Source organism: Amia ocellicauda, chromosome 20, assembly GCF_036373705.1.
Source record: "Amia ocellicauda isolate fAmiCal2 chromosome 20, fAmiCal2.hap1, whole genome shotgun sequence".
Classification (NCBI taxonomy): Eukaryota; Metazoa; Chordata; class Actinopteri; order Amiiformes; family Amiidae; genus Amia; species Amia ocellicauda.
This window is the reverse complement of record NC_089869.1, coordinates 22,429,790-22,455,230: the sequence shown is the minus strand read 5'-3', so window position 1 is coordinate 22,455,230 and position 25,441 is coordinate 22,429,790. Positions and strand designations below refer to the sequence as shown.

The 25,441-nt window shown below is 46.2% G+C and overlaps 1 protein-coding gene across 3 annotated transcripts in view; it reads left to right on the top strand.

The window, feature by feature from the left end:
* Nucleotides 1-25,441, top strand: part of LOC136715566 (C-terminal-binding protein 2) — an 83,499-nt gene that overhangs the window by 15,123 nt on the left and 42,935 nt on the right. The gene's annotated exons all lie outside the window — the stretch shown is intronic.

Below are 25,441 nucleotides of genomic sequence, written 5' to 3'. Positions count from 1 at the left end.
TTCTCTCTGTGGCACTGACTGGCCTTCCTCACACCCTCCGACCTGCCCTCTCCTGCCCTCCTTTAGCCGAGGCGTGGCTTGTTTAGTTTTAATCGGTTTCGTTTTCTTTCGAAGTACGTCCGTTGCGGTAATCATTCTACCGGTCATCGGGAGTTTACCGGAATCGTTTTAGGCACCAGAGTTCCCGTGAGGTGGGTCTTCCATGGAGGCGGGGTCTGCGTGTTTTGAGAAGGACAGCTCTCGGACCCGCGCTGTAGTCCCTGTGCCGTGCGCTGGGCTGTCGGCCGCACTACGGTGGGCAATGGACAGGCTCTGAAGTCTTTACGAATGCTGGGCCCATCATTTGAATGAAGGCTCTTTAGCTCCTCACTCTATTACTCCCTCTCCTACCAACAGGGATCATAAGACGCCACGAAGAGATGTCAATAGCTCTGAATGTCACGGGGGAGCTCAGCGTGGGGGTGGTGGGAAAAAAACAACAACTTTGCTTACAGAAGCCAGCCGGCCCCTGGCAGTGCGAGCTTCCGGTTTCCATTGTGAGTATCTGAGCCACAGTTGGTGTTTTTGCCAGCACGGGGAGAGCTCTGTTTGCTCTTGGACTCCTTGGCTTCATTGTCATGGTTCTTCCCACCATTGTTGTGGTTGTGAAGGCTTGCACCGAGATGGCTGGTTCCAGATCCCAGTACTGGCGTCTGTGCACTTCTGGAACTTTAGTTCATGAGCTTCGTTTGTAACGTGTAAAGGTTTGGCGAGTGTCATGTGACTGCTGGGCCCTGTGTTGAAGCTGTCTCTGATTTCCTGCTCAAGTCTGACCCGTGAAGACTTTCCTCCTGGGGAAAAAACAGCCCATTTTGATCTCATGAACTTTTATAACTGATTTTCTGTTGTTTTTTTACACAGATTGTTTTTAGAAAACATCTTTGTTCCTGTGCTTTCTAGAAAGAATTGGACTGTTTTGACTGGAGTTTGGCAAACCTGTTTACTGGAGATCTGTGCCCCTGGCCGGTCAGCAGACATTCTTTAAGCACATGGTTAATGTCAGCATGAAGGAAGATAGCGCCCGAAGACATTGTAGTCAGTGTGAATAGCACATAAAGTATGGGCTTGTCTTATGGTAAATTATGAATGGCAAATTAAAATAAAACAAATCTGGCCAAGACGATGTATGTTTGAAAAGGACGGGTAAGAGCACATTTACTTCACTTTCTTTCCACCCTTTTCCAAGATCACGACACATACATAGCAAACGTTCTGTCAGGACACAAAGCATGTTTCTCATTCGTGTGTGTTAACGTTGGTTTTCACACCATTTAGCTCAGTCTTGGCATTACTGGGGTGCACAGGCCGGGAAGCAGTGTTTGATTAATTTTATGGGATTAAGACTGTATACTGTAGACTCAGCACATGAATCGTGTGGCTTGTGGAAACTTTGACTTACTTTGGTTACTTAGTTACTTCTCCGTTGCATCTTGCCTCAGTGTCCAAATCGGTACGAGTATCTTGGGCTTAATCAGAGCTAGGTTGGCTGTGGAATATTTTTATGGCTCTCTTTGTCCTATCTGTGACACAAACAAAAAAACACGTCTCCACCCCTCTGTCTCAAATTGCCGATGCACACTCTACAAACACACAACCCTCAGGGCTTCTCTGCTTCTCCAGTGACACCCGGAGGAGAATGGTCTTCTCGGGGAGACGTAGGTGAAGTGGTATTGAGACCAGAGCACCCGAGAGCACACCTCCAGTCAGCGACTCTGCTTTTACGTTGGTGAATTTTGCCTATCAGAATCCTCCTGCCGTCGTGTCCCATGACTGACTTTAGACGTGTGACTGGCTGTGCCGCAGGTGCCCGAGGCGGACGGCTTCAGTCCCGTGTGTTTCTCCCTTTCTCATCCAGCTGCATCTCATCTCGGCGTTCACAGGGGGATGAGGGGAGACGAGGGGGATCATGGGGCATGGGGGTGGGGGGCTGCCGAATTGCTCGCATTCCTGTATAAATGGTGACCAGCGTGATCGTACACCCTCCTGTCGACACACAGCGCTGCATGCTGGGGGCCGGGACAGGCTTATTGAAAGCAGGGGGTTGGGGGATTTTGGGGGAGCGCGGGAGTTTAGAGCACTTTGTTTAGTGGCTGAGTTAAAATGCCTGCAGTCATAAGTCAGATGTTGCTGCAGATTATGGTGTGTGTCGGAGTTCGTGTCGTGTGACGGGGCCTCAGCGCAGGGCCCCCGATTCCGGCCCCTGGGCTGTACCAGGCACAGAGCTGGCAGGGGCGCGTGGGGGGATTTGTGGCTCACTCTGTAGTATTGTTTTCCAGCGTGGAGGCTGGCATTTCCAGTTTTATGGCACAGTGCCACCTTGTGTCCTTGTGCATCTGCAGTGCTATCTGTCATCTGTGCAGATTTGAGCCGTTTAATCTGCCGGGGAGTTGACTAGTGCCTGTTTTTGGGGTATGAGTGGCGTTTTTGTTTTTTAATTTCCTTTTCTTTTAATTCCTAATTGTTAATCCCCTGAAGTGCGCTTTGGGAGGGGGCATGCTTGGTCTTCAAACACACGGAGGAAGGGCTGCTCGGATGCTCCCCCCAGAGCCCCGGAGCCCTGTTGCTCCGCACAGAGCCCCCCGCAGCTCAACTCTTCAGCAGAAGAGCATTGTTTCCTGTCAGTGGGAGTCGGTTGGAGCAGGGGGGGTTTGAATCGATCAATCCATCGGCCTGCGCACTGCTGTGTATCCTGACGGCAGCCTCTAACGTGATGTGACTGGACAAAGAGCACGTGGGTTTGAGAATGATTAAAACAAAAACAAACGAACAATTAATAGGTTCTCACCCACCCCAGTGTATTTGCAGGGCATTTTGTCTGTGTGTAAGTGTGTGGATGTCTAACAACTAGCGTCTAATCTAAAGGCACAATAAATGCATCTGCCTTTCCTTTTTGCATATATTTTTTATTTTATGTATGCATGTAAGCACACGACATCAAAATGCAAAACATGCTTCTTGTTCTCCTGCTCCTTAAACGTGTCGGAGATTCTTGTGGCTGTGGTTCCAGCTGAGCAATGGCTCAGGAGAGCCGACATCTGAGGATGTGCTGACGGAGCCGCCGAGAGAGGCAGGATGCACACCGCAGCAGAAGAGAGCCCCCGGCAGGGTGGGCTGTGCAGCGCCTGTCCAATGGCCCACCCAGCGCCCGGCTCAGACGTACTAGTGATGCTCGAGGATGATCCAGGCTGTCAGTGTCACCCATTACTCTCCACACTGAGTGACAGGTGTCCGAGAGAGCTGAGCCCAAATGGGCCCACTTCATTGAAATTGGCGACTCCGCAGATAGACGGGCACTTTGTTATGATACTGCTGTACACAGTTGTACCATTCACAATCATCCACACACTTATTTTGTATTTTTTTAAACTTCTGATGCTTCGTTGATGTGACCTGCAATGGCTTTTTCTCCTTTTGACAGCTGCAGGGTCATAGAAAGTGTGTGTGTGTGTGTGTGTGTGTTTTTGCATCTCTCTTGTAACAGACTATAATTTTCAATTTTTGTAATGAAACCACTGCTTAGTTATGTTTTATAAAGTAATGCAGTTCAGTTGTGAGGAGGCGGGAACATGCCTGAGCATGTGTCCTGATTACGACGGCAACTCTGTGGTGACTGCTCGGCCAATTGCAGATGACCTTCTTGTTTGTGTTGGGATGGACAGAGTGCTGCGGTGGGCAGCTCTTGGGCGGATTTAAACTTCTGGGTTACGTACATAACTTCAGATGCTTTTCAAGGTCAAAATGTCTTACATTAATCATTTGCAAAGCAGTGGGTTAAAAGCTTTTGTATTGTTGGAATATAATTTATTAATGAGCTTCTGTTACAAAGTAAATGTGCGCTGTGGCCAAGCCGTGTTGTGAACGTACAGCTTCCCTTGGTTCGGATGTGCGGGCAGAGCGAGACATGGCGCGCTCCTTCGCAGCCTTTGTGACGAGACCCAACATCTGGAGCCACTTTCCTTTACAAACAAATAAAATCCTGCCTGGAGACAAAAAGATTTAGGGGGAGTGGGAGCTGGGTCTGGGAGCAGATTTTATTTTATTTTCTCGCCCTTCCCTAGCATGTCCCCTGTACTCCCGCCTTAACTTCGGCAAGTTCTAGAAGAAGATAATAAATGTTTCTGTGATTTTCTGCGTGTTTGTGTGTGCGCGTTTTAGTGAATTGTGAATCGTGTACTAGTGCTGTTGGTTGTGTCCACAGTGGCAATGCACCACTGCGGCACGTTTACCGCCTGTGGGCCGTTTCAAACCCCAGACCAGAAGGTTCATCCCCAGACATCTGAAAGGGCTTTAGGTGTCTCTCCTCAGAGGGAATAAATATAATAAATCCCAGGGCCTCACGCTGGTGGCGGATGAGGCCGTTCCTCAGGGACTGTGTTTAAAGGAAACGACAGCACCGTAAAGGAGACTCCTTTAATCTGCCCAGTGGTTTTGTCCATCTGGTAAAGGACAGAGACCAACCCTTCTATTCCCAGGCTGCTAATAGCATTGTACAGTAAGGAAGTGGTTAACAAGGAGAGCACTGTTTGCACTTTGACATTAATTCATCACTAAAGTTATACAGTTTGGCAGAAATTTGTTAAAACGTAATTTTACTAGTTCCTACTTATTTGTCTGTTTTAATATTCAGTTGTTGAATGCAGCGCAATCACACTTTGGGAGGGAGGAGGACAAAACAAAGAAGTTCATTTGTCTGCTGGAACAACTTGACGGGTTGCCAGTGTGAGCCTGGCGCTGCACCTTGACTATTTCAATAATTATTACTGGGATAAAACTTTACGGCTCTTTTTACGAGCTCCTGTATCCGTGCGGAGTCGGTGGCTGCGCTGCTGAGCGCTGCAGAAAGGGCCTCTGTGGGCTGCGGGGGGGGCTGCTGTTTTTGGCCCGGCTGTTGTGCTTACAGGGTTTTTGAAATGTGAACGGTCAGCTACATTAGGGCCCGGGTACACAATCCTGCGCTGTTCCTCGTCAAGAGTCGATCGTGAAGAGAGAGAAATCGCTGCGTCCGACTGTCCGATGATGGTGAACTTGATTATCTCCCTACTGACCAGTTAACTCGCAAAGCCTTGTTGCCAAAGCCATCGCTGAAGGTCACAGAGTCATGTTCCCCAAAGACTAAGACCTGCCTCAAACTCGAACTTTTGTGTGGCTCACAATCTCACCAACTGACCCACAGCCTTTGGGAAACGTGGGCGTAGACTAGAGTCCGAAGCCAGGTGTCTCTCATTGAGAGACGTTGTCCTCTGTTGTGTCTGAGGCTTCTTCCAGTCTTGTGGGCCGTGCACCCATCTACACTCTATATCCAGGACTGGCGACGACGATACTGCTTTATTTATATATGTGCCAGTCTGGGGAATGGAAATGAGTGACTTTCTAAGGGGAAAAATATATTTTTTTGTAAGGCCAGAAAAAAGGAATACCGCAGTCTTTACAACGTGGTATTGGTAGGTTTTACAGAAAGGAGTAATGTCTGTATATGGATTTTTTTTTGGCTTGACTGCAGCTTAATCCTTTAATACTCGTGACGCCTCTGACCTCTAGATTTTTGGACTTACATTTTTTTTTGTATTCCAATTTTTTTTTTTTTTTTTTTTCCACTTGTTCATTTGGAGATCGCTGATTGGAAAATGGAAACCGGGACAGGAGGATGCGGTGTCTCAGCCCTCGCCGCCAGGAAGATGTGGGGATTATTAACCTTTCGGGCTCGGGATTACCGCCGTGTTTCTCTGTGAAACACACAAACAAACAAACACAACAAGACACAATCATGAGTGAAAATGTGTTGGTCTACAGCTTAGTTTCTCAGGCACATAATATATATTTTCAGGGTACAACTGTTAAAGAAATGCCCCAGTTTGTCTCTCGTGTCAATTCTCACTGTGATTGATGCAGGAAAAGGCCAGGAAAGACTTTTCTTTGGTCAGTCCAACAGTTTATGATTGACTATTGTCTATATAGATCCAGCTGCACAAAACTTGCGTCCCCTATGTTACAAAACCCTTTCCGATGTATTTATTTCTCACGGTGACTTCGTAAAAAAGGCGCAGAGTTTTTGAAATTTTCATCCGAACCCAGCTGTCCGGTGTGCCCTGACGGAGGGAGGGAAGACTTGTTAGCGCCGACAGCATTCTCCATTTAGAGAGCAGATTTAAGAGGCCGCCCAGCCGAGAAGCGCCTTGCTCCGCTTGCAATTAATTTTCACAGCTTCTCGGTGCTGTCCTGTGGGTTATCGTTGTTTCTCTTAAGCAATCTTCTGCTGAGAAATTGATTTGTTTGTTCATGGTGCTTACAGAAATCGCATCATGAAATATGGATAAATGTCACCGTGCCGGCCTCCTGTAATGATAAGGATGGAGGCGGAGGAGGAGGGGTGGGGGGTGGTGGTGTGGTGGCGGTGGGGGGGCTGGACAGGGCAGAGAGAAAAACAGAAGCGTCTTACACAAGCATTTTTCTGCTGCTGGTAACTTAGTAACATGACTTCCTCGCGCAGGCTGGGTCTCCTGGCTGATACAGGCCGTGCTGCCAGCTCTTATGTTACAGGTTTAAAAGCTGTGGGTTCAAATGCCACCTGCGCCGGTCAGTAAACTGTGAAACTTCTGCTAAACGGTTCCTTACAAGCAGAGCATTGGGTGCTTTGATAAGGAGATTTCAGTCCCTACCTAGTTTACATTACACACACAGTCTTTTGTTTTTTTTTGTCCGTGAACAAGCTGCAGTTATTAACCCCGGTGCCCCCAAAATGAACACCCTCCCCGAGAATTCATTAACCCGCCTGGCAGCGAGGGCAGAAGGCCCCACCGCGAGCCCCCGGATGGCACGCACACCTCGCCAGAGCCGGCCACGCAATCAATAGCTCGCAAAGCAGGAGTCAGCGCAGGTTAACGCGGAAAAATAACTATGGGGTGATGAAAGGGGCTTCTCGAACCAGGAGGGCTGTTTTCATTTGCTCTGTGTGGAAAGAAGCAGGAGGTTTATCGAGTTATTAGTATAGAAGTTTGTTGGACCTTTTTTGGGGTGATTTACCAGGGGTGTGGTGTGTTTTGTACTACAGCTGTTCAGAGAGTAAACCAAGGCCCAAAACTAAAAATTATTCACCTGGGCATACTTGTCTGGGATTTGTTTTTTGGTGTATGGCAATTCCTCTAATGTATTGCAAGTTACATTTAATCTTTTCAGTGAATGCACCTTTAAATCGGTTTATGGGTGATGCTCTGTGAGTCTTTCTTTTGCCTCCCTGAAAAAAAACATTTAAAAACAAACTAAAGAGAGGGGGGGAAAAAAAGAAACCCTGCTTTGGGTTTGTGGTATAAGCACTGCTGTGCAAGAAAACACAAAGCCACAGCGCTCTGTGCACGTACTTTTACACAGGCACTAATCAGCACCCTGCAATGTGACTTTTAATACCCTCTTGCCCTGGTTAATCTGCGCGGCATTCACTAGTTTATTTTTTGTAAACGTGACGCAGCCAACATTTTGAGATGCGGTGGTGAAAAGAACAGGCTGTCATTGATTATTTCTCGTCTTTTCTTCTTCTTCTGCGTGCGTTTCTTCTTTCCTTGGCGAATTGTTGACTGCTGCTCCAGTCGGGGGTGTATCTGATTCCTGTTAACGACACATACCTCCGCTGCAGCGCGCGGGCCGGCTCAGCGCCTGCGTCGGGCTCGATTCTCACGGCCCACGTGAACCTGGCAGATGGAATCACTTCTCAGACAGGAAGAGGGACCGATGGGCCTGGGCTGATATTAATTTAGGTCAGGGGTCTCCACCCTATTTAACTCTGTCCCTGCAGACTTCACTCGCTGCGCTAATGTGTTCTCGCACAATAGATTTAGCTCGACTGCATCGGATACGTTTTGCAGAATTAATGATATGTTTTTTGGTTTGTTTGGGGGGCGGGAATCCAGTTCTGAAGTACAAAGCTGCACGAGCGCATGGTTCTGGCATCGAATCGATTTTAAACATCTGTGAACTTGTCAGTGCCTGCGCCAGATTAAACAACAAAACAAAAGCAAAATAACGGGGGGTGGGGGCAGGATTTGTTAATTTTTTACTTGTTGGCTGAGAAGCTGCAGTTCAAAGAGAGGAGCGTTTGGTGAAAACAAGCCCTCTCTAAATGACGATCGCACTGAGCGTGTTGGGTCTTGCTTTGCTTGTAATGGTAATAAAATGTAAAAAATAAATAGTCTGAGACTGCAGCCGCCTAGGCAAAACCCTGATGTGTGTATGTATGTGTGTTGTGTGTATGTCTTGTGTGTTGTGGTGTGTGTGTGAACTCTGATTACACAGTGGCGCTACTTTAATAACTGTCCTACCACCTGGGCTATTTTTACTCCGAGGTGTGAGGCAGGAGAGCATTACCGCAGTTCGGGGGAGGGGGATAAATCATTGTAAGCGAGTCAGCGCTGGGCCCGGCCCGCAGTTTCCTGGAGGCGCCTGCCTGTTCATCAGAGACCGTTATTGTCACGTCGAGTGCCATTGCTCTCCTCCGCTCCTCTCGGCCTCCTAATGCCGTATGATGCGACACGTATATAATAAGAAGTGTCACTCCTGACTGAAATGTTTTTATTATGCCATTACCCGCTGGAGGCCCTGTGCAATTTACTGAACAGCGAGTGTGACGGGGCCCTTTGAGGCACCGGGCCTCTCCCCGCTGCGAGCCGGCCAGGCGTTGGGCAGGAGGGAGATGTCTTCATCCGGCGGCAGCACGGCACAGCGGGAGGGGGGCTCCTGAGGCTCGCAGAACAGAGGACAGATGCAAAAAGAGGCACAAGAAAATGAGCATGGGTCGGCCTCGAGATTTCTCCCAATGCACACTTGTTGCGCGCATCTTTATTTAGGATACAAGGTTGTTTTTTTCCGCCGTGTGTCTGTGGGGCCTTCGAAAGACGCACGTGTGAGAGAGAGCTGTCCAGAGTGCACTCCTGGACCAAGACGTCCTCTCTGCTGCGTGTGAACAGAGAGGAAGATGAGGAATCGTTACAGGTGGTGGTTCGGAGCAAGGTGTGGGGGCACACGAGACCACCGGGGACAGAGACGCTCGTGGTGGCTGGCGGTCATGTGGATTCGATGTTTGTTCTCCAGAACAGAAATAACATGACTGTCCGTTGTCCCTGATGTACGGGGATTATGGTCTGACCCAAGTCGCAGCCCCGTCCATTGAGTGCGAAATGAGAAAAGGCCCACAAACAAACCCAGATGGGAACAGAAGTCAGATGAGTGGAACAGTACGGGAATGGAACCAGGAATCGCGTCCTCCCCCGTAGAAATGGGACTGGTTAATGCGCGAAACGGGTGTGCGAGGGATTGAGAGTGAGATGCAGGAGGCATTCGAGATGCCTTGGGAGACGCGTGAGCAGCGGAGTGCCGTTCTGGATGCCTCTGGCCAGATTTGCTGCATTAACCCCCGAGATCAATAAAACGACAGATGTCTCAAGCGGAGAGCGGCTTGGTGGAGACACTGGCGCTGCGCGGACAGAGGGCAGTCGCTGGCATGGCGTCCAGTCCACATCTGCCACTTTCCCCTCTCCTTTTTGGTGTAGGAGCTGGTCAGCAATGAAAGACAAAAAAAGAGGATTCTCCCAAAAGGAAGGACAGCCCATTCTCTCTCTCTTTCTCTTTGAAATGTGTTTATACAGTGCGTTTCATGAGCTACTATGGTATATGAGGAAAACAAATGTCAGTTTACAGTCTATTAAACAATGCCAGATTGCTTTTTATCGTTTTTTTTTTTCCCATGACGTGACAAGGCTTTATTTAAGGATGAGAGGGTACAGTATATCTCCGCTTTTTAAAATGGGAGTCTTGTTTACTTGTACAAACATTTGCCCTGGCACTCACAGGGCTCATTAACAATATGTATGTGTGTATCTGAAGGCGTTTACCTCTATAAATCTCTTTAATAGTAACATATAACCTTGGAGCAGGAAAAGCGCTCCAAACGCATGAGGTCATACACTGGGATTGTTTTTTATTTTTTTCCCCTCTGCCTCCCAATGAAATCAAACACACACACTCGAAAGTAAATACTCCCCAAGTCTCCTTTCTTCAGCTTTAATGAGTCCCCATAGAAGCGGTTTTATTTTCACTCCTAATTTGACATGCTTCACTTCAGCTGCGTTCTTCCATTTCCAGACTGGAAATCCACATGCTGGGGAGGAATGAATAAGCAGCAGTGTCCAAAAAACTTTGACTTCTTGTTTTTGAAACCAAAATCCTTTCGATCGGTTGGCCTCTGTGCTCCATATGCTAGGAGTTTAATTTAATTTAGTTTTTTTTTTTTTCTTCCTATGATTTTCCACTTGGGGTCAATGGGGAGCGCCTTCCTCTTCCTCAGTGCGTTAAAACCGAGTTCCCCCTCTCTGCTGCTTCAATAAGAGTGGGGGAAGCCACAGGCCAGTCTTCGAATTGTGAAACCAGATTGCCCTCCTGGCTTTGTTTATTTCTTTCCTTACCCGGCCGATTGAATCCCAGCAAACTATTCAAGTTTCTCCGAAGCCGAGACGTGCTGTAATGGATTGCGCTCGCCGGCCTTTTCTGCAGATCTACTAATGAGACACTATTAACTGTAGTTGACAAGCTTTACAACAGACTTAACCTTGTGATTTCGGCTCCACTCTGTGTGTTGTGTTGCCGAGATTAAATTGGCTTTTTCTTCTAGGAGACAGGCGTAAAGTAAATTGGCTCAGATAGTTTATAAGGGTAATAAAGGTCTTGCAGACGTATACCTGACAGCTGTGACTGAGCTGCTTTTCCAAACCCATTTATAGCCCCAGTATTTCCCAAACTGGGACCTCTAACCATTACACTGGCTGTGTTCTGGTTAAAAAAAAAAAAAAGTATATATTTAGCAACATAAATAATTAAACAAATGAATGAATAAATAAGCAAACCCAGAGTTTATGGTGTGTGTAATCCTTGTCGCTGGCTAGACCTCGGTATTACAGATGGCTTTCAAAGGTTATAAACATAATTAAAACTCGACACAATTATATCCTTGACATTCGATCTGAACTGGAAATTTAATTACTACTACGGCCGTCTCTCCTATCAGCCTCCTGCATCTATAGTCAACAGTGTGTGTAAACGGCAGTCAATTCCAGGGGCATCTTCCTGTTTTTCGAGGTTGTGTTTCAGCCACCCCCACCTCATTATGTTTTGGGTTTGTGTGTGTGGGGGGGGGGCAATGGGAAGGCCGACACGCGGCTGTGGTATTAATCAATTGTTCTCTAGGAATTAATTTAGCACAAGTGAATTATTAAAGCATTGCAGATCTATTTCCTGAGTTGTATCCCCCGTTTCCTGACCACTGTTAGTCACGCATTTGTGTGATCTGTTGTTATTAATAATATTAGTTCCACAACAGGGTTTAGGAACAAAACGGTTATTCGATATATATATGTGTGTGTGTGTGTGTGTGTGTATTATATGTATGCGTTTTGTTTTGATTGTTGTTCTGTGTTCTTGTAAGCCAGGCATTGATATTATTAGGGAGTCGCACACAAGCCCGAGTCAGCACTTTCGCACAGTGCAATCTCATTACATTTGCAGGGCAAAGATGGAGAGGATCCAAAAAAAATAATTAATTGGAGCCGTGCAATAGTTAGGGAGGGAGCCGGGCAAGGACAGAATAAATCACGGGCGGAGAGACAGCTTTATGTGCTGAGCACGGGATAAGTGGTTAACTTTAATGAGAGAAGATAGAAATGTTGGGCTACTTATATATATATATTGTAGAAGTGTGTGTGCTACAGAATAGTGTATATATACATACCATTCCACACATGCACTCACACACAGGCCTCGTGATGTGTAGAGTTAATTCCACTCACCGAGAGCAATAATTCAGCCGATTCGCAGCTCTAATGGCTGCTGGACAAAGGACGGCTCAGAGCTGCTAATGCTTGGCATGGGGCCGGCCGGTCCTCCTGTCCCTCTGGTGTTTGTCTCAGTGTCTCTGCTAATGAAGCTTCTGTGGGGGGTTGATTTTATTTATTTTAGGGAGACCCAATGAAGTGTGCTTTTTAAATGAGAATGCTGCTGGATGACCTAATGTAATCGGGGAAATCGATTTGGTAGCCGATTTATTTGCCAATTCTTAAACAAACTGACTTCGGTCGTAGCCGAGGATTCGCGCTCAAGAAACTCGATGACCTCTAACTCCAGCAGGAAAAGGCAAGCGCAGTCCCTTCACTTAGATCCAATTGGTATCAGTCAATATTTTACTTCAGAAGGGAGTAAAATCAGTTAATTGATGATAGTTTTTGCTTTTGCTTCTGTTGGTATCTGTTCTGTGAATGAGTGACTTGAGTTGAAGGTTTCTAATCTACTTGAGTGGAAAAAAAGTGACAGACGCATCGCAGAAGGTCGGTATTGTACCGGTTAGCCTTTTATTCCCACTGTCTAAAAGACAACAGTGAAGGATATGATAAACCATCTGGGAGATAATCAGCATAAGAAATTGGAAACAAACCAGTATTTTGTTTGGATTATGATTAATCATGGCCGGGTTGTCATAAAAATACAATTTAAATAATAATAGGATGGGATGTCGCATATTTGAATGCTTTCTAAAGAATCGGCAGCGAATGAGGAGAGATGCAGCCGGAGACTTGACTGCTGTTGTGGGGCTTTTTAAAGCTTTTTAAAGCAGCCGGCAAGGAAGGAAAGACCCACACATTTCCCTCCGGGTTCAAACAGCAGTTCAGATTAAAACTAAGGTCGCCGCAGATCATATTTATGCAGGATTTAAATGGAGTGGGGGAGTGAAACATAAGAAATGATGATAATTACACCGCGTCCTAAACTGCTCCTTCCGTATCCGAGTGAGATGTTGTTCGGCTGTGCAATCCCCGGTTGCGGTGCCTTTTTTTTTTGTTTTTAGGTTTTTTCCCGCCACTCTTTCTTCACATGCTTATTTTCGTGTCTCGCTTGGGCGTGGTTGTGATAGGAGTGGATACGTCTTTATCGTCCCACCCACATTAAATATGCAGTTTTGGCGACGGAGCGCCGAGTCACGGCCCATAACCCGGCATCCTCCGCCGGGAAAGCGGCCTGACCTCCTGACCTGCAGAGGTGAAGCACGGGTCAGCGTCTGGTCGCGCGGCCTGTAAGACGCATCTCCGTTTAAATTAAAACGCCCCGTGGATCAGTCAGGAAAACAACTGCAGCGACGACAAAAGGAAAGGGAGGCCGGGGGGGAGGGGGCACCCCCAGAAACGCACACCAGTGCAGTACTTCAGCAATGGGGGCGATGGAGGCGTTGAGTTGGTGTCAGACCGAATCCAGCTGTGCTCTTCAGATGACTTGATTAGACTTGGATGCGCTTGTCTGTGGTGTCGTTGCGTCACTTGGTCGTTGCATTATTTTAACATAACCACGAAGAAAGTGGTATATTAGTTCCCACGTGACAGACAATTTTATGGTACTTTATCTTCAGATGCCTGGGAAGGATCTGAAGCTCTTACTAACCTCTGGAGATGTATTGCGGTCGAGTTCGGTGGTAGAAAGTCGTTTTACAAAATTCAATTCTTGCCCAAAGATCCAGACTCCATGAAGCGCAACCAATATCTGTGCCGTCACGAAAAGGGCACGTGTATATATCTTAAGAGCTTAATTATTTCATTAAATGAACTAACATGTATTTATCTTCAGGAGTGGACCTCTAATATGTGTAATACGCTGTAATACAATTTGTTGGTAGATGCTTTGGAATATGTCTTCCACATTTTAATTTAGAGGAGGAAAACGCAAATAGATGCCCTGCTATTTATGTGGAAAGAAGTGGTCGAGCTCGTGAAGTTCGATTGGATGATGCATTTTATTGCTTCATTTTGCAAATGTTGCAAGACGAACGAGGAAGTAGTGAGATAATGCTTTATGATCTAAGAACAATGATTAGATTACGTCTATTTTGCCATGTGAAAGTCTGGTGGTGACTTTAAGCGGACTAATTCTGCAGACAAAAGCACTGCAGTCTAGTTATTACAAAAGAGTGACTTTTAGACATCGGCTTCCAACAGTAATGTCCACTGAGCTGCCAGGTCTGTCCCTCTTGACTGTGATAATATTTAAGTGTAATCTTTATTTTATATAGCGCCTTTCATAAATGAATATCACAAGTGTGACCCCAGGAGGCGCTGTGTGTTCCTGTGGCGGGACTCAGATGTCCGTTGCGAGCCCCTCCACGCCCTGCGGACTAGTGAGAGTGTCGCCGGGTCATTAACGCACTGCGGCCGCTTTGGAAATCCTCCACAGTCCGAACACAATGCGGCCGCTGTTCGCTTGGCCCCCGGTGTATGGGCAGAAGAATTCCCTGGATTCACATCGTATGGATTGAGCTTTTGAATTCAGTTGCTGGGTGGGGGGTTGTTAAATCTAAACACAAGCGCATTTCACCCTACAGTCCTCAAGCAGAAGAGCTGTACTGCAGCGTGTGTATATAGTACGACTATAGTTGTTTTTGTGAGGTAATATCGATCGTACTCCATTAGACTTTGTTAACTTGGCTCAAAGATCGCTGCTGGTTCCTCTGCCCAGTTTTCTGAGAGGATTGAGAAAGGACTATTTTTTGATTTAATATTAAATTCAAGAATGAAAATGTACAAAGAAACACACCGTGCTGATCATTATTATTATTCCTCTAAATGGAGGATGCTTTTCTTCAGTCATACTTGACCTACATTTTCCACTTGAATTGACCCCAGTCATTATCGAATGACCTCTCACTGCCCTTTGACCTGCCCCAGTAATGAACGCCGGGAGAAAGCAGTTTTATGAGCACGGGGTCTTTGTCTTTCGGGCTGCAGTGAGTTTTATCAGAGACAACCCAGCGTGCCCAGATGCCTTTTAGTACCCCGGAAGGATGGGATGATTTTACTAATCCACAACCTCGTCTTTTGTGGCTTTCCCAGGAAATTAAGATATGGTCCCAATTCACATCAGTGCCAGAGCACTAACGTCTAAAATAAGCAATTAAAAAATCAGAAATAAACATAATGCAGTATTTTCAGGATGATCCGGTAGGCATTTTGCATTAAATGACCCTAGAACTTTCCCGACTTGTCGAAGCCACTGGGCTCGATGGGCTGCAGTGCTTGCTGGAACAGGTCTGGGCAGAGCGCAATTAACAGCTCGGCTTGTTTTAATGATTCATTTGGATTCTGTTAAACTCGCAGGAACGCCCTCTCGGACGGGCTGCTCTTGGAAACCGATTCCCACACTGATACTGCGCTGCTTCCCGTCCACGTCCACCAGTGCGGTTTGCTCTTGTTTTTGTTCATGTGTTAAAAAAAATAGTTCCCTTTCTGCAGAGTACTTTTGCGAGGAGAGGTGTGTTCCTCTCTGGCTGTGGGTGAGATCGGAGTTGAAGCCACAGTGTGAATAGCACAAGAGGAGGCATTACAATGTCGTGTCCCGCCCCCAGGAGGCAGGGGCCCGTCTCAGGATTCTTCCCTCCCCCTGTCCTGTGTAGACTGGTCTCGCTGTGGCAGCTGTTACACGTCTTCATCTCAGAGATTTATTTGCCAAAACACTCTAAAGTAACTGCGTTGCTGAGAAAGTGGACTGGTCTGCGATTGGCATTAGCAGCTCGGCAGGACGCGACTCTCACTGTCACGATTTCAACCCAGAATACGTCTGAGCAGTGGTTACTGGAGCCCGGGGGGTGGAGAAAAAAATATCAGTGAAAAGTCCCTCCCCCAATAAAACTGCCACAAGCACACAACACCGGCATAACTCCCAGGTAATGCATTTTTTCAGCCTCTGTGTTTGTGTTCTCTCCTTCTTTTTTGTTTGACTTTTTGAGCCATCAGCAATTTTTTCCCGCAATTAATACACACGACCGTCGATGGCTGAGAAAGTGCTAACTTTGTCTCGTGCCGACCGAAAAAGATAGCCGTCGCAGCTTTTAAATCTTTCTTCCTCCGATTAAACAGGCCTCACGGGTTGATTTAGAGGCTGCCACACGCCCTGAGCGGCGAGGATGACACATGGGGAGAAGTTAGGCGGGACGGGGGCCGTATTTTACCTGTCACGGGACAGGGAGGGGTGCTACATTATTCGGGCTAAAAGGATTGCCATGTTGTGGGAGATGATGTCAGTGGAGGCACGTTATTTACAGCTGCTCAGGCTCCATATTTGTTTTCCTTTCATTCGCCGTCATTAAAGTTGAAATCCACCGACGGGGAAGTTAAAATTGTGTGTGTCTGTGTCTGTGTGTGTGTGTGTGTAAGTGAAGGGCTTGTGCGTGAATGCGATGAAAACGATGCCCCAAAGAGATTAGAAGCCCCTCACTCCCCCACTGTGTCCCTCTGCCCGTGAGACTGGAATGGCCTAAATTCTTGCCGTTTCGAGGTGGTCCCATTTAATAGGACAGCCTGCAGGCAGAGTCACTGGAGAGTCTGTGGAGGGATGGATGGGGGGTCCAGCGAGGAGAGCGGATGTCTGCGGGGAACAATGCGTGTGTGTGTGTGTGTGTCCGTATCGCTCTTAGATAGCAGAACTAGATGGTGCTTTTTTGTAAGAATGTGATTGCTCTCTGGACTGGAGCACATTTACTCCCAGCAGCCCTTTGTTAGATAACCGATTCAGTAGGTTTGGCCTCTTCGAAATCATGGCAGGTCAACTGTGCACAAAATACAAGGTGGTGACTGATGGGGCCCTACAAACGCAGCTGTAGCCAATATAATGTGGCGTTTGGGGTAATAGGCTGCCCTACCAGGCTGCCATATTGGAATATTACCCAAAGTACCCCACAATATCCTAGAAATCTGGTACCACGGTCCTCTCTCAGAGTACATGGTATTATAGAGACAGAGACACAGCCCCCTTAATGTAAAGAGTTTAGATATTATCCCTCCTTAGGAACGAAGTCTGTTTGTCTGCTAGACAACTTTGTTGTCCGTTTCATAAGTCTAGTTCTGCTGAAGGAATTTCACACTTCTTTGCTTTCTTTTTCTTTCTTTCGTGAGAACTAAAATGAGATATTGAATGTATTAATTTATTTAACTGAAGTTATTTTATATATATTGAATCACTTCCAGCACTTTTTATTTTTCTGTTGTCATTCATCAGATTTCTATGGAAGATATCTAGCGACCTGCACACTGTTGTACTTTTCTTAGGATTGCTGTGTGTGTGAGTGTGAGTGTTTTCACAAATCATTCCACAATTGCCTTCTCTCTCCGTCTCTCCGTCCCGCACTTTCTCTAGTTTTTATTCCTGCTAATGTGAGGGTAATTTCTTTAGATTTCATTACTGGGAAGAAGCCCCAGCCAGCTCGAGCGCACATCTGTGAAACAACAGGGTTTGGAGCCGTTTCTGGGCTCTGCTGCCAAAACAAACTCTGGGAGTGAGTAAATGAATGCGGCCGCGCTGAGAGGCCTGGCTGCTGGGCTCGGGGGACCGTGTGTGTGTGTGTGTGTGTGAGACTATCCTTAAGCCAACCATTAAGCCATGTTTCTCTCACTTGAAGATACTTAACAATCACATCACCTCCATACCAGATCAGTCAAGCTTGGACTCTAAACTGCATCTTTCTCACGATTGAAAACTTTGAAAGCATGTCTCTGGTGTGCCAATCGAAGACGCAACCTCTGTGTGTGGTTTTGTGCATCTGTATGTTCCCCCTCTCCTCTCGCGTCGCTGCCCGGCTCTGGTCTTCGTCAGCCCGCTGTTTTACTTGGCCTGCTGTCAATGTAAACTGTAACGAGGAGAGCAGTTGGCTGTCGGAAAGACTCAGCCGCGGTGTGGAGGCGGGAGGGGGGTCTGTTACCACCTTTTCTTCAGACCAGGAAGCCCTGAATCATTCCCTCAGCTGTTTTATAACAGGGTTTCCTGTGAGAACGCACAGGAAGTTACCACTGGGCTCTCGGCCATGGTTTTAGTTTTGGGCCGTTCCTTTTCGGCCCTCCTGTCAGCTCTCGCTCTCGGCCGCTTACTGACGGCATCGTTCATCTGTTTCTCACTTCCGCCCCGCCTGGTGCCGGAGTTAAACTGTGCCTCACCTCGGCTCTCTTCCTCGGTCACTGTCTGTCTGTCGCCTCTCGCTCTGACCATGTCTGTGTTAGGGTTCGTCTCACACCCTCCTGCTTCTCAGACGCACACACATATGAGAATATATATTCATATAACTATGTTTAGGCTGGTTTTCTAACTCTTCATAAAGCCCCCTCTTCACAAGACAGGGTTATGTGTCTATAATACACAACACAACATCACTCACTCACTTTTCTCGGTCCTTTTAGTCATCGCACCCATATGCCGTTGACTTGTGTAGCTGCTGTATCTGAGTGGCTTGGCATGCCTGCCCATTAATCACACTGTATCAAAATTGTGCCGCGATCTGGTGGGACAGGTTTGTGTGTGATGTGTTGCACCACACAGCCCCCAATGTGCACTACATTATATTTGTGTGTGCGTTTGTGTGTGTTCGAGAGCGTATATGTATGTATTTATGTATGTGTGTGTAGGCGGGTGGGTTTTTCCTGGTGTAAGTCTGAGAGCATTTGATTAATACTAAGCCACTGGGATTAATATGCTGTGCGCTCAAATAGTGATTCATCCGGGCTCTCCTGATTGATATTGCTAATACAGTTGCAAAGGAAACTCTTGAGCCACGGAGGTTTCGGTTCTGTAGAACAACAGGAGTGTATATAATTTTTTTTTTTTTTCCTCATTGATTTTTAAAGAGTGATGGCACAGATCAGGTGATTTCCATCCCTCCACACAACTGAGATCAGTGCCCCTGGGTTTTGCGGCCTCTGGGGGCGCCACGAAAAATAGATTTGAGGTTTTTACCCATAAGGAACGCAACATGAAGTCTCGATCCGTCCTGCCACCCAGCCGAGGTCTGTATCCCGTTTACCAATGCCGGTGAGTGGGCTCGGGAAGATGCGCTATTTTTAGCGGTTGTGTTTCGTACAGTACCTTGAGCTTCCTGTTTTCTCTGCACAGCACTTCCTGTTTTGGTCCTGCGCTGAAAGATTTACTGCACGGCCAAAACAGAAAAATTGTGAGAGAAACCAGATGAAGGAGAAATGGCTTCATTGTTCACCTCGATGGAAGCGAGAGGGTTCCAAAAAATTTGGATATAGAGAAGAGCAACACCAGTACTTATAAAAACTCGGCACAGCTTCCTCTGGGGTGGTCAGTGGTTGCCCCCTGGGAACGCGCTGAACTTTATAGGACACCGCTACCGCCGGAGCTGGCCGGCCATTGTTGTTATTGCTGCGGCCGCAAAGGAAATATTGATTAATCTTTGACAAAACGTTGAGAGGAAGCCTGCGGATATGGATTGCAGACGGAGGTGTGTGTCAAAAGTGTGGATGCCCGTTGAAGGCCAAGCCAAGTGGAGTTCAGTGGATAAAATCGAGAGATTAGGCCGGCATTGAGGCGTTTCGGCGGGGAGGTGGAAAGGTCACCGAAATTAAATGTAAAGCAAATATTGGCAGAAAATTGAAGTCTTGAATGTCAAATATATAATAAGGATTTTTAGCCCGCAGAAAAATGTTAGCGGTAATTAAATCACTTCACAGCTCGAACACCTAAACAGATAACTGAATTAGCGCTGTCCTTGGGGAAAAAAAAAAAGAGAGAAAAAGAGAACGAAAAATGTATAAAAAAAAAAAAAGTTTGGTTTCTTTCCTGACGTTTTCAAAATTAAAGTCTATTTAAAACGTTACGGTTGTTAATGAGACTACAGTCTGGTTTCTGCTCTGTTCTTTACCGTGCATTGTAGCAAATTAGTACTTTACTACTAAAACACAAATGTGTAATGATTGAATTTGTTTAACGACTGTTTGTTTTTCCCCTCCGTCGGTGGCAGACTATATCAGCCGATTTTCTTCAGTGTTTAAGATGTAGGCACACAGCTCGACCTTTCATGATTCACGCACTTATATTAAATTAACCTATTAATTTAACGCAGGACAGGAGTTTTTGTTGTTGTTTGTTTTTTGTGTTCGTTTTGAAGCCTCTCTGAGTATTGTCTTGTAATTAATCTTATGTAAGACGTCTGCATACAAAAGTTAATCCAATTAATTGAGATTCGGACAAACAAAGTCATACCACGTCTGCTGTCAAAACCGTTTAATAACCTCCCCCCTCCCGACCGAATATCTTGGACGATGCAAACTGAGAAAGGTTACTCAGACCCTGTCAGTTTCATTACTAATTGCCTAGTCATCGTTACCCCTGGCGTTGAAGAGACGGATTGTAAAGTAAAATAATCACTCCGCACTAATTAGCCGCACTGAAATGGGGTGTCTTTATATCTGGTTGCAAACCAAATTACTCTCACTGTCTTACTTTACCAAGTTCAATTAATCTCACTGAAGCACTTTTTTTATTAGTATTATTGAATTATTATTATTTGGAGTGGGGGGACCTTGGAGAGGGAATTTTAATGTACAATTAGTTTTATCTTTATAATAGGGTGCCTAGCAGCCCTGACAGTGAGATGTAATTTGAAAGGAAATCAACTGGGTTGAGGGAGAGGAAGAGAGGAAGGAGAGAAGGAGAAGGATGGAGGAGGAGGCGTTAGTGAGTTGAGTTCTCTTGTCACCCAGTCTGGATCGTTACCGCAAACAAACCGAGACACTACACAAGTCCGTCTGTTTGGATTCATATAGTTATTGAGGCATTAACTCAGATCTTTATAGGCTGCTTTCATCAACACACACAACTGGAGCTGCGGGCCACATTTCGAAGCACTGACTTTACTGCACTTAACCGATTTTCAGATCGGTGTCGGCCCCTAGGATGTTCTACTCCAGCGCACGTTCACCACTCTGTCTGCGTGTGTGTGTTCGGAGAGCTGCGGTGTCGGGGGCAAGTCAGCTGACCGAAGAGTGCGAATGTACTATTCATTGTCAAAGTGTTTCTCCCTCATGCTGTCGAATGATGCGTTATAGTCTAGAATACAGCTGTGATTCCAGAACATCTTGGTATCCAATCACATGTTTCTTACAAGTTGTGTTCAGTTTAAAATGTCAGTTTATGGATTTGTTGGTTTGTTGAACTGGTGTGAATATGTTAAGTGGGGGTAAATGGAAGATGCCATGATTAATTTAACATGTGATAAAACTGGTTTGACTATCGGTTGTACTTTTTTTGTAAACCTGCTATCCTGCTCTTTAGTGATTTCTCACTGAATCACAGAATTTCTGGAAATCATGCTTTCTGTTTTTGTTCCTCCTCCGGGGAGCTGTAATTTCACGCATGCCGAAGTGTACCGCAGTTTCTCTTGCGCTCTGAAAATATTTCCTCATGTGCACCACACTTGGGCCAGCCGTGGGGCCGCGGCGGCTGATTTACTACGTGTTTCTGAGAGCCTGGGAGGCCCCCCAGCGCCGGACACCGGCCCAGTCCAGGGGATTGTTTGAGGTGGCCGTGCTAAATCTGTTTTGCAGGTCTGCGCTGCACAGAGAGGGGGTGGGGGTTCACAGGTGGTGTGTTACAGCCTGGCATTGTGTGCCGTGTCAGGGGCCTGGCTTGAACTCCACCAGGACGCCCTGTTTTCTTTTGAAAATGCTGCAGACCTTAATGGAGCCACACATTAAACCTTCAGAGCTCGTGATGCTGTGCAGAGCACCGAGAGAACCCCCAGTTGACTAATTCTTCACTGTCATTCTCCTCCAGGCCTAACTGTGGCTGATTCGGACGCCCTGATGTGTCCAGGGAGCGTACGTTGTGTTTTTTGTCCATGTGGCAGCCTCAACAATTCGTGCACGCGCAGTAAGGTTTTCTGGATTTCATTTCTCTCCCCACTGCAATTACAGGTTCGACCCACCGGGTGGCACTGTATGCAGCAGATGCATCGTATTTTAATTGTTTGTCCAGTCAAAGGAAGTTGAGCTTAATTAGCTTTTGTATTATACATTGATTTGTACCAGGAGAATGTATATAACATTCTCATGGAAACAATCTAGTTCCTCTGCATTTGTCAGAAAATGGTTTTGAGAAAGGTATTCTGCTTTTGTACCCGGAAATGATCGTCCTGTATTTTCTAACCGAACCGTAGGCCACACAGTTCTGTACTCAACCTTAATTTCATACCATACCGTACTGTACTGCTACCCATGTGCGTCCATCAAGGAACACAAAAAGCTTTCACAGACTGCTCATCCTCGCTCTCCAGCTGTGATCGTGTTATTTCTGGCAGTGTCTATCTGTGGGCTTGACGGTAGTTTAGGCATCTGTAGTTTCACCAGCGGGGAAAGAGGAATAGCTTTGACCACGGAAACGCACAGCAATAGCAAGAGGAGATGAGAAATGGAGAGTCATCCGTTCCTGATTTAGAAATAAACAAAAGTCCGTGTCTCAGCTGGGGTGCTTCACAATTTCTTGCAGCATGAGCCTGATGACATCACCAACAGTGCCCTCAGACCTCTGACCTCCTTGGACCATTTTTGGTTGAGACTTGACTCCCATTGACGTGATTGGGCTACTTCAGCAAGACTTCTGAGTGCATTGGCTTAATTTTAAGTTCTCCGAAACAAAATATAGCATCTTACTGAAAATATTCAATCTGATTTAAAGTTTCAGGTGAAATTGACCATTTCTTGGTCAGTTAACTGGCAGATCAAGCTGTTTGTGGAGTGAATGACCTCTTGGGCTTAATAGGGACACCCTGACCTGCCTTATACATAAATATATATTACAATTAAACAACATACCTTTATCCTCCTGGCCTCGCCCTTGAGTTATGGAGGGATTACAATGTTTATCAAGAAGCTTAATTTGAGTGCGCTTTTTGTTTGCCGTGTCTTTTGCTTGGTAAACTGCTCCCTGCACGCTTGTTGGGTGTAATTAAATTCTCGAGTCGTGTCCTATGCAGTCTATGACCAAACCGACGGAGCAGACCTGCTCGTTTCATTTCGCAGTCCGGCTCGTCCACAATTAGCTCGTTCAGATGCATCCAGTCTGAGCAAAGCCAGCACTTATCTACAGAGCTCAATGCTTGAAAACCTTGGCCTTGAAATAGATTAACTTCCTCTACAACCGCAGAATGAAAGCCAGCAGAATAAAATATCTGAACTGGAGGGACAATTATAAAGTGCCTCCCCCAAGCAAAACGAATGTGTCAAACAATTAAGTTGCTTTGTACGATTGTTGGTGAATTATCCCTTTGTAAACCATCACTTTTTAATAATTAAAAACTGCAAGTAAGCTGCACGGTTTCTTTCGTCTTGCAGAAATGCAGTCGAGCCCGTGGGGGCCGAGTCACAGGTCCTGCACTTCAGATCTGATAGGTCTCACCCTGACCCCCACACACATCCGCTCCTCGTTGGGAGTACCACTTGTTTATTTAGGGATTCACTCATCCGTTTCTGCGTTCGTGTGTCCGTGCGTTCTGCCGCTCACTCCTCTTCAGAGTCGACACTCGTAATCTGATCGTAATCTGGAAAGGAAACGGAGAGAAAGTTGCGAACGTCAGGAAGCAGGGATCAGATGAGATAAGATCCCCAGTCTGTGGTAGCTGGAGAAGTCGCGCTACAGAAGCTCAGGGCCTCCGGGCCGGGTCGGGTCTAAAAGCAGGGCCGCGTCTCTCGGAGAAGACCGCACTGTACAGCTACATCTCGGCAGGCTTTTCTGCTCAATCCATGACTCCACATTTCAAAAGGCTGAACGTTGCATTTCCGTTCTGAAAAAGCAAGCTGGGCTGATTCGTATGGCTGAAAGGTTTAAATAGAATCCTTTCTTTGGGTCTTTTGGATATTCTTAGGTATTTTTAAAGTGGATTTATCAGGTGGCCACCTCGACGGGCATTGTGCGCCCGACCCACAGCGCTGACTGGCGCACAGCAAAAGTCTTGCTGTCAAGCTCTCGCCCCCACGCGTATTCGTCTCGGTTTGCCTCTCACAGTGTGTAAAGGAAATCGAAGGTGGAGAGACGTCTCCTTTTGTGCTGGCTGTTGTGTGTTGGGGTGCTGGCAGGAAGAGGCGTGTCTTTGTGTAGCTGGGCTGCTGCGCTGCACTGTGTGCGCTGAGGTGTGTGTTTGTGAAGATATTTCAGATGCTCACGGACTTGTGCGAATGAGATGCGAATGAGTGCTTCGACCGCCCGCTCCTCGGTGTGGAATGACCCGCTAATTTGCCAATTAAGAGCAGAGTTTTTTTTTTATATATATATGAACATATAATTAAATGTTTTAGTATTGTGTGCTTTAATGCTTGTTTTATATACTGAACCACACAGGCCAGACTTACTGTGACACGTCTATGAAATTAGTTACAGGATTACACTCGGAGGATTAAAGAGTAGACTTTAATTTTTGTTTTTATATATTTATCTATTTTTGCAGCAGTCTGATTAGTAAGATGTTTACTTCTGTACTCCCTTAAAGCGACTTGCCATTTAAAAGGAATGGATAACATGTTATAACCCCCCATTTATTGACCATGATACAATTTTGTTTCTTCCAGAGAAGTTATTGCTGCCCTCTTCTGGAGAGATGGAGCAATTACAGGAATGGGATCATTTCTGCAAGTTTCCTCTTCATTTCGATGAAAGTTAGTTGTTGTGATTTTCCTCAGTGTTATTGTTTATTGGCTTGATTGTTTATGAAGCTGGGAGCATCCTCGTCTTCGCAACGCTTTCCTTGTCAAACCACGACGTGTTTCAAGTTGTGTACTTGAATGCATGTTTTACATACAGGCGGAACTCACAGGCGTGTCATTTAGATTAAATTACAGGGAGACATTTACACGGGAAGCGATGAGGAAAATAAATAAACTCAAGACCAGCCTTCCTGCGGAGGCCGTGTACACTCTGTTACTAAACTGAAATGAATATTAATCGGATGTTTCTTCGTTTAGGAGGGTATCGGTTTTTCACACGTCATGGTAAAGCGTGTGAGGTGGAAAATGACGCCTCTGGGCGTGGGGTCGCGTGTGCACTCGGATTCGGTGACAATGGTCTGGACTGAAATGTATATGAATGACGGTGTCAACTGACAGGAAAATGAAATGGGCCTAAAAAGGGAGAAAAGCTTGAAAAAGTGTCTGCTTTGAGAGTGGTCTCTTTGTGTCATGTGAACTGGACATTTACGACACAGACACGTAGCTGGGTTTATTCTTGCACGTGCAATTCAGATAAACAGTCAGATCTGGGCTTCAGGATCATTATAGTATAATGCAGGACGAGGTCAGTGAAGTGACCTTAACAAAACAACTATAACAGAATCAATTACAAGCAGGTTTAATTTTCGTTTTATCATTATTATAAAAAGAGTCTGATCGTAATATCTTATCGAGCCATAGAGAGAACTGAGATGCACCTTCTCTGTATTGACCTGTGATTGATGAAGTGTGTGTGTCTCTGTGTGTCTCTGTGTGTCTCTGTGTGTGATTGGACCTCACCTGTATCCAACAAAAGTGTCGGGTCAAAAGAATTTAAAGGTCCCCAG